At 35.6% G+C, this 9,529-nt stretch overlaps 1 pseudogene; it reads left to right on the top strand.

Annotated features, from left to right (window-relative positions):
• The first annotated feature begins 7,182 nt into the window (after window positions 1-7,182).
• Window positions 7,183-8,764, top strand: LOC134734612 (SNW domain-containing protein 1-like; annotated as a pseudogene).
• Window positions 8,765-9,529: the final 765 nt, after the last annotated feature.

The raw sequence follows: 9,529 nt of genomic DNA on the forward strand, positions 1-9,529 counted from the left end.
CAATAGTAACAACAAATAATAGTGGAACATGGGATGATAATACTAGTAGTTTCAGTTTCATTTGAACTGTTTTTGTCTTCCAGTAATATATTTTAATTTACATATGTAACATTTATATATATATACTGCTCATTGATACATTTATATATAGTTAACAATAGGATAAAAGGCAGGGCAGTGTTATTCATAGGACCCAGAATAATATTTGCTACATAACAGGCACTCAATCAATGATACTGTATAGATAAATAGAATAGTCTTGGATGAAAAATCAGGAGACTATAGCTCTTACTGAAATTCTACCAATTTTTCTTTGTGACATAACAAGTGACTCCCAGTTTTAGTTTTCTAATCTATATAATGGAATAAAAATACCCATTCTCCACACCTTACAAAGTAGCAGCTCCTTGGGTAGGAAAAAGATAGCAGATATGTAAGACTTGTAAATATTATTATAGCCAGTAAACAGTCAAAATAGAGCATGTTCTTACTTAACCAAGATATTTCCCTTTTTTGAAATAAGCTTTCTGATTGACAAGTTCCAGTGAAGTGAAAATCATTTTACTTTAGAAAATTTAATTGTCTTACCATCAGACAACTATTTTTGTGAAATTTCTAAGAACCTAGCATGTCTTAGAAATTTAGCCTAATAGAAGTGACTTGGAGCCCTATAAGAATCTCAGCGCATCTTTCCCAATCCTTTCCCACTTATGGACAGATGCTTCCCAAAGAAATCCTTGGTTCACCCTTCTTCAACCTGGAATGCATAAAAGAATAAACTATCACTTGAAGGCAATCCGGCAACAGACTAAGAGAGAGGAGCACACTCAGAAATTTGAGATTAAGATAGAAGAGGCATGTTTTATTCAAAGTTCAATATCCATTTATTTTGAGGATAAGGGTGTCTGTGTTGTGACTCATGCATGCTGTGAAAAAATGCCAAGTGTCTTGATAACTAATGTTAGTAAGGAAAGATTCACCAAGAGGGGGCAGAAGCTCATGAAATGCTAATCGTCGAATTCAAGAGCGAGAATCAATTTCAGATTTTCATGTTTTTGGAACATTTCAAAGGACTTAATATTTTAGTTAAAAATCTATATATTCTGAGAGTAATGATAAACATATTTCTTTGCTACAATTCATCTCTGAGGTTTCTTTCCTTTCTTACTGCTTTGGCTTTCCCATTTCACTTTTGTCTTCTTGCTGCCTCTCATCTTCCCTCTAAGCATTCAGATTAAAATTCCATTCTTTTACCTTGTTTAAAAAATATGATTATTAATGTGCTCCTTTTATGGTATGTGATGAAAAAGCATAAACTTTAAGCCAGAAAGACAATACTTCCTTTGAAACCCCTCCTTTAACAAATGATTTTTCAGAGTTTCAAAAAGCCCATAAAGAGAGTATGTTTTCTCCAGCCATTGAAGGTATGATAAGTGGTACATCCTGAGAGTGAATGGAAGAGTCATTTTAGAAAGTCTGAAGAACAAATACTCAGGTTTAGTTAGGGATTGTGTACTAACAAGAGGTACAAGGCGGTTAGGTGAATGACAATGGATCAAATTAATCCTATAAAATGACAAGGACAAACACTGGGGAGCTCCACTGTGAAATGTCTTGGAGTAAAGGCTTAGCAAGAAGTCAGTCTTGCATAAACATAAAAGCCAAACTCTTTTAAAAAATATATTACCAAAGATGATTTATTTTTATGTGAGAAGAGTTCTTTAGAAATTATTTTAGATCTTTTTCTTGAATATCAATATTGATTTAGCTAATAGGACATGTCTTTTTTCATCTTTATACAACAGTGAGTTCAAAAGAGGAGAAGGGGACTCAGAAGGAGCAATGACAGACTATGAGCACAGAATGATTTCAAAAACTTTTGCATTTGAACACAAAAGTGAGTCAATAAAACCATAGCCTCCTTCAATTTGTAATTCAAACACATAAAATAATTTGACTTCAATAGGCAAGGGAAATTCTCACTTACTTGGAAATTTCTCAGATACTACAGAAAGTCAAGGAGAGGACTTAAAGGGAAGAAAACATGTTTGACTAATGATTAATAAAACTATTGTTGATCCAAAGTATTGTTGAAAATGGAATCTTTTCAACATCTGAAATATATCTTGATACAAAATGCAATCCTGTTGAATAACTGCAACAGAAGTGTTGGCTCTGTATTAAGAAATCTGGATTTGATTCATAAATAGATGGATTTAATATCTTTGTATTAGACAGTTTTGAAAGAAACTTGGTATCGCCAAATTAATATATTGTTTCATTTACATATCTTGAGTCTGGTAAATGTAGCTACGGAGAAAAGACATTTTTTTAAAAAAAGCAACCATGCCACTTGCTCTTTTTAAATTGCTTTGCTGCATTTTTAAGAGTTTTAAAAATGGGTACTTGATGTGCATAAAACAGCAACTGTTGCTCATTCTGTCTTTACCTCTACTCCAGTGAAGATATGTTTTGAAAAGGAATACATTAGAAATACATCAAAATACGTAATGCAATGGAAGCGAGCTTTACTATTTTTTTAATCCTCCATTCCAAGCATTTTGTCTGCCCTGCAGAAGAAAATGCCTCTCATAAAACTCTCACAGCCACCTATCACTGTGGCCATATTCACAGCTCCATCTAGGCAATTGGCATGGATCAGGAAATACGATAGAACTGTAAAGAACAGGTTATCCATCATTAGAATAATAGCAGAGTTTTGGTTGAGAATAAACACAGGTGAATTATTTGTAAGGACGTGGAATAGATGAGCTGCTTAGAAAGAACACTTCTTCAGATGACTTTTTCCTTCTTCCTCTTTCCTCTATGCCACAATAATTCAAGAAGGTCATTTCAGCTAATAAAAAGAGCAAAGTGAAACACTAAAAATAAAACACTTGGATTTCAAAGATGCACTGAGACTTCTTAAAGAAGTTTGAAGGATCAAAACTGTAAATAGAATATATTACAAACCACAGAATTTGGCATTAATCAATGACCAAAAGATCTCTGAGAATTTTGAAAAGGAAGCTGATAAACAATTGTTCCTCATCACTAATATACCCAACCATATTTTTAAAGAAAGCAAAACAGTGCTATGAGCAATTTGCAGTTCCTTTTCCCTTTGTTATTTTTTGTTCAAATACACAAATATTTAAATATTTTTTAAAATATAAAAATTATATTTGATATATTTACAATGTGTGTGTATATCTATAATATATGTTAGAAAAATAAATAATAAACATTGGTGAACCAATCAACCAACTCAAGAACTAAAATGTTAACATGACTTTCATCTACCCATATACACTTTGCATGCCCATCCTCCTCCATTTCCACCAGAGAAAACTACTGTAGTTATTTATTTACACACACACACACACATGCACATAGACACACAAACACATATATGTAGCTTTTTTGACATATGCATGTAAGCCAAAGTCAAGTATAACCTAATATTATTTCTGTTGAGATTTATAAAAATAGTTTCATATCTTCTGCAGTCTTATAGGACTTTTCTCTTTAACATCTTAAGATGCATCCATAGTTCTACAAATAGTTGTGTTTCATTCACTTTAACTGCTTTCTCATATTTAATTGAGTAAATATAACACCATTAATTTATTTGTTGCTTTGTCATAGTACATCTTTGTAGCTTCCATATTTTATTATTAATCATACCCTTATGAATATTCTTGCATGTATCATAAGCACATATATAAGTTTTTCTAGGGTTCCTACATAAAGGTAGAATTATTGGTTTGCAAGGCACATGAATGTTTAACTTTGTGAAATAGTATCAACAGGTTTTCCAAAAATGTCCAAATTTGCAATCTTGGCAGCAATTTGTATGAATTTCTGATGATTCGCGTTCTCCTCAGATTATTATATTTCTTAATTTTTTTCCACTCTAGGGGGTATACATAATAATTACAAAATGATTTTATTAATTAATAGTCCCTATCTCATTATAGTCTAAATTACATGTCATTTATTGCACATTTAACAAATATTTTTTGAGTGCCTACTATCTCGACCTGCCAGACCTGTATTGACTCTAATGAGAGGATGCTATGTCTGAGAGACTGAAGAAGAGGCCCAAAGCCAGAGAATGAGACACAAGGTTTATCAAGGGAACTTACATATAAGGCAGTCCAGTGGTGACAGCCTAGACAGGAGAACCGTTTGTGAAAAGATGCAGTTTTGTACCATTTGTAAAAAGTCTAAAGTTTATATAGTTTAGGTGCATCCGTATTCTCAGGGGATGCTTAAGTTACGGCTATCAGTGTGTCTACCGTGCAGAGTCGTTCTTGGTATCCTTCATTTAAGTTATTGCTGTCAGGTATGTCTGCCATACATATGTTCCATCAACTGCTAATTATGCTGTAGATTTAACAATAATAAAATAAGTCCCTGCTGTCATGAAGATTAAGTTCAAATAGGGCAGAGACCGAAAATAAACATAATAAATAAGTGAATTATATAGTACATAAGAGGGAACAAATGTCACTGAGAAAAATAAAGTGAGATAGGACTCCCATAGCAGAGAACCAGTCGAAATTTTAAATATAATAGAGTTGACTCTTGTAGTAAGCCATTCTTGCATTGCTATAAAGAAATACCCGAGACTGAGTAATTTATAAAGAAAACCAGTTTAATTGGTCCATGGTTCTGCAGGCTGTACAGGAAGCATAGTACTGACATCTGTTTCTGGGGAGGCCTAAGGGAGCTTCTAATCATGGCAGAAGGTAAAGCGGGAACAGACATATCACATGGCCAGAGCAGGAGCTCTTGTGAGGAAGAAAGTGGAGTGGGTGAGGTTGGGCGTAGATGCCACATACTTTTTAACTACTAGATCTCTTGTGAACTCAGAGTGAGAGCTCACTTAACACCAAGGGATGGCCCAAGCCACTCGTGGGAGATCCACCAGATGATCCAAACACTTCCCACCAAGCCCCACTTCCAACACTGGGGATTACATTTCAACATGAGATTTGGGTAAGGACAAATATCCAAATTACATCAACTTCTCTGAGAAATAATTTTAGGAAAGACATGGAGTAGACAAAGGCTTTAGTGACGTAGAGGAAACAGCTAGAGCAGGAAGGATCCTGGTGTGTTTGAGGAATAGCTAGGAAGCCATTATGTTAGGAGCAAAGTGAATGAGAAGAGAGTGACAGGAGACGTGATTGACAGGTAATTGTGGGGCCAGTTCCTCTAGCATCTTGCAGGCAGTTTTAAGGATTTTAGCAGTTACTTGGTGAAATGTGAATCTATTGAGGAATTCTGAGCACAAGATTGACATGTTCTGAGGCCATGGGTAGAAGTATGGAGACCAGCAGGGAGAAAATTAGAAAAAATGTGAAAGATGCTAGTGCGTTAGGCTAGGGTAATAAAAGGGGAATAAAAAGGGCAGTGGTAGAAATTGAGGAGAGTATATATATATATATATATATACACACATACATACTTTTAACATATTGCGTCTTTGTATTCTTGAGCACAGAATATCCCTCTGTTTATTTAGATCTTTAATATCTTTCAATAAGGTTTACATTTTCTATACCCATATTTCTACACTCTTTGTCTCTGCTATTGTAAATAGTTTTTTGCTCACCCTCTTTTCTTTCTCCCTCTGCTTTAACCATTGTTTGTTTCTTCCTTGCGTATTGAGATACCACCTATTTTTGAATACGAATCTTATGGCAAGACACCATACTGAATTCTCATTATTTCTATAAATTTGTCTGTAGATAATTTTGCATATTTTATGTGGTCAATCATGTCATCTATGAATAGCACCCATTTTTCTTCTTTTAAATATTCTTCAAATAATTATACCTTTAATTTAATTTTTCTTACTATATTGGAAAGGATCCTCAATAAAAGTAGCAATTGTTTGCAATCCTTAATTTATTCCTGATTTTGAGGGAACACATTTAATGTTTTGCTACTAAGAGGATATTTGTGATATACTTTGATACCTATCTTTTATCAGGCTAAGCAAATGCCTCTCTTCTTAGTTTCCTATTGTTACTGTACACAAGAGATGTTGAATTTTATAACATTTCCACATTTCTTAGATGACCTTGTGGATTTTTTCCCTTAATCTGGTCGTGTAATTTTAATATATTTTCAATGCTAAAAGCATATTTGTATTCCCAAGATAAGCCCAACTTGGGCATGGTGTATTTTTGAATATCATTTTGGATTCGGTTTGTAAATCTATTGTTTATAATTTATACCTATTTTTCTAAATGAAATAAAGCTATGAGTTTCCTTGCTAAAACTCTCCTTTTCTCATTTATAAATGAATCCAGTATTGCTAGTTCTTGGCTGCCAAATCCAGTATATGGAATTTGTCCAAACTAAACTTGTGAACAGTCTCTTAATTACTCCTGTGGGTTTTCTACACACTGACATAGCATTCAGAAGCTTTGTGCTTGGGCCACTAGGGTCTTTTAAGATACCAAATACTTGATTAATCTAATGAAATCAGCACCCAGTCAATATATGTTAGGTCCACTGTGTTTTTGTAATTCATAAATGACTATTATTAATATTTTATGCTTATAGATGAGCAGCATAGAATGATTATTCTATTGGGCTGAGATGTAGTAAGTTGAATATTGTAGGAAGGTGGCATTTTGAACATACGAATGTTAAGTTGGCATCACTGTGTAAAGTGTCTACTATTTTGTTTGTGTTTTTTTTTCTTGGTAACAATTTTGCATATGCACCTTTCCTAGACCCCTGCCCTAGCCATCTGGGCATCTGTTGTTATGTCTACTTGCTTTTAGATTATCTAATGAACATTTCTAAGTTAATAGTCTTACTAATATTAACTACTTGACTAGTTTACCCTAAGGTCAGAGATTTAAGTTGAAAGGCTCTTTAGATTATTGTCATATCTAGCTTTCACCAGAGCACAGGATTTGTCAAATAAATATTAATAATTAGGCCCAGAAAAGTTTAAAAAAACAACTTAAAAGAAAATTTAAACCACCAGCTTCATAATAGTAAGAAGTTCTTTAAATGGATTAATTATGCTCTTCACAATGTGGACTTAAACATTTGCTTTAGACAAGTGGCACTGGGTTTGAAAACTTCAAAAATGTATTTCTTTGACAAATTGAGGTGCTTCTGATATAGCGTTGCCAGATAAAAGCACCTGCACCTACTCAGTTATCTCAGGACCAGCTCGAGGCTGAAGAAAAGACAAGATCCCAGAGATTACGGCAGACTTCATTTGTCTCTTCCGGAAAAGAACCTTCCCCGCAAGGATACCGGAAAGGCTGGACACTTCGGTTATTAGAGGATTTTGGAGATGGAGGTGCTTTTCCAGAGATCCATGTGGCTCAGTATCCACTGGATATGGGACGAAAGAAAAAAATATCTAATGCCCTGGCCATTCAGGTGGATTCTGAAGGAAAAATTAAATATGACGTAATCACTCGACAGGGACAGTCAAAAGACCAGGTGATTGATAGCAAATACACTGTCCTGGTTCCAGAGGATGTTATGAATGCAAATGATCCAGACTCGCAAAGGCCTGATGAAGAAGCTATAAAAGAGATAACAGAAAAGACAAGGGTAGCCTTATAAAAAGCTGTACCACAGAACGTCGCCGTAGTCATGCCAGTTCAGGCAGCTGACAAACCAGCTCCTGCTCAGTACATCTGATACACACCATCTCGGCAAGCAGTGACTTTCAACTCTGGAGCTCAACAGAAGGTTAGTCGGATGGTAGAAGTGCAGAAAGATCCAACGGAGCCTCCAAGGTTCAAGATTAATAAGAAAATTCCCCGGGGACCACCTTCTCCTCCTGTACCTGTCATGCATTCTCCTAGCCGAAAGATGATTGCAAGGGAACAACAAGAGTGAAAGTTTCCTCCTTGTATTTCTAACTGGAAAAATGCAAAGGTTATACAATTCCATCAGACAAACGTCTGGCTGCCGATGGAAGAGGACTACAGACAGTCCACATAAAAGAAAATGTTGCCACATTGGCCGAAGCCCTCTACATTGCTGATCAGAAGGCTTGTGAAGGTGTGGAAATGCTGCCCGAGTAGAAAGAAAAATGGCTCAGAAAGAAAAGGGAAAATATGAAGAGAAGCTTAGAGAAATGGCCCAGAAAGCCAAGGATAGAAGAGCTGGGATCAAAACTCATGTGGAAAGAGAGGATAGGGAGGCACGTGAGAGGAATGAAATCCGGCATGACAGGCGAAAAGAGAGACAGCATGACCGGAATCTTTCCAGGGAAGCTCCTGATAAGAGGTCGAAACTTCAGAGAAATGAAAATGGGGGTATCAGTGAAGTCATTGCTCTCGGTGTTCCTAATCCTTGAACTTCCAACGAAGGTCAGTACGACCAAAGGCTCCTCAACCAATCCAAGGGTATGGACAGTGGATTTGCAGGTGGAGAAGATGAAATTTATAATGTTTATGATCAAGCCTAGAGAGGTGGTAAAGATATGGCCCATAGTATTTATAGGCCCAGTAAAAATCTGGACGAGGACACGTATGACGATGACCTAGAAGCCAGAATAAAGATCAACAGACCTGTTCCCGACAATGAGTTTTCTGGTTCAGGCTGTAAGCAGAGAGGCCGAGAAGGACCAGTTCAGTTTGAGGAAGATCCTTTTGGTTTGGGCAAGTTTTTGGAAGAAGCGAAACAGCACGGTGGCTCTAAAAGACCCTCAGATAGCAGCTGCCCCATGGAATATGAGCATGAAGGCAAGAAGAGGAGGAAGGACTAGACACGATTTTCTTCAAAATGAATAAACTATTATTGTCCATAACCCTAATGATGCAAGTCATAGGGGAGAACGCTTCGTAAATGGTCAGGATAAAAACCAAATCTGGGTGCCAGATCCCAGCACTACTTTTTTACTGGAGAATGGAGGGGATAGAAAATTCTACTTTGAAGTATGTTTTTTAAAGAGTGGATTGTGTTTGTGCTTCTCCCACCTTTCAGCATTTACAGAACATGCTGCCCCACATACAAAATCAAGACCACTTCCTTTTGTGTGACATTAATAGTTTGGGGTTAATATTTTGTGTGAGAACAGCTGCATATGAGTAAAGGAGGGTGTTCACATATTCTAACAGTCCTGCCAAATAAATTTTGTCCCTATTGTGCTCTGTTTTAATTTGGAGTGGGCAAAGTAAGCTCTTGCTTGGTGCAACTATTTGATTTAAATAAAAATCTTTAGACAAAAAAATGAGATATACAATATTTGGGACATATAAAAAATATTTGTTTGTCTGAAATTCAAATTTATCTAGGTGTCCTATATTTTTGTTTACTAAATCTGGCAACCTTATTTCTATGTAGATTAGAAACAAAAATAAGCTTTCATAAAAGCAATGTGCAATTCTGAAGCAGGACTTAACTCATCTGACTTAGTATATTATGTAATTACTTCAATTGGTTAGACTCTAATTAGATTCAAGCAACGCAAGTCAATTTGGGATATTTTGTTAATGTGCATTCTTTATGGATATGTAACTAGATTGCTAGA

This window comes from Symphalangus syndactylus, chromosome 12 (assembly GCF_028878055.3).
Source record: "Symphalangus syndactylus isolate Jambi chromosome 12, NHGRI_mSymSyn1-v2.1_pri, whole genome shotgun sequence".
NCBI lineage: Eukaryota > Metazoa > Chordata > Mammalia > Primates > Hylobatidae > Symphalangus > Symphalangus syndactylus.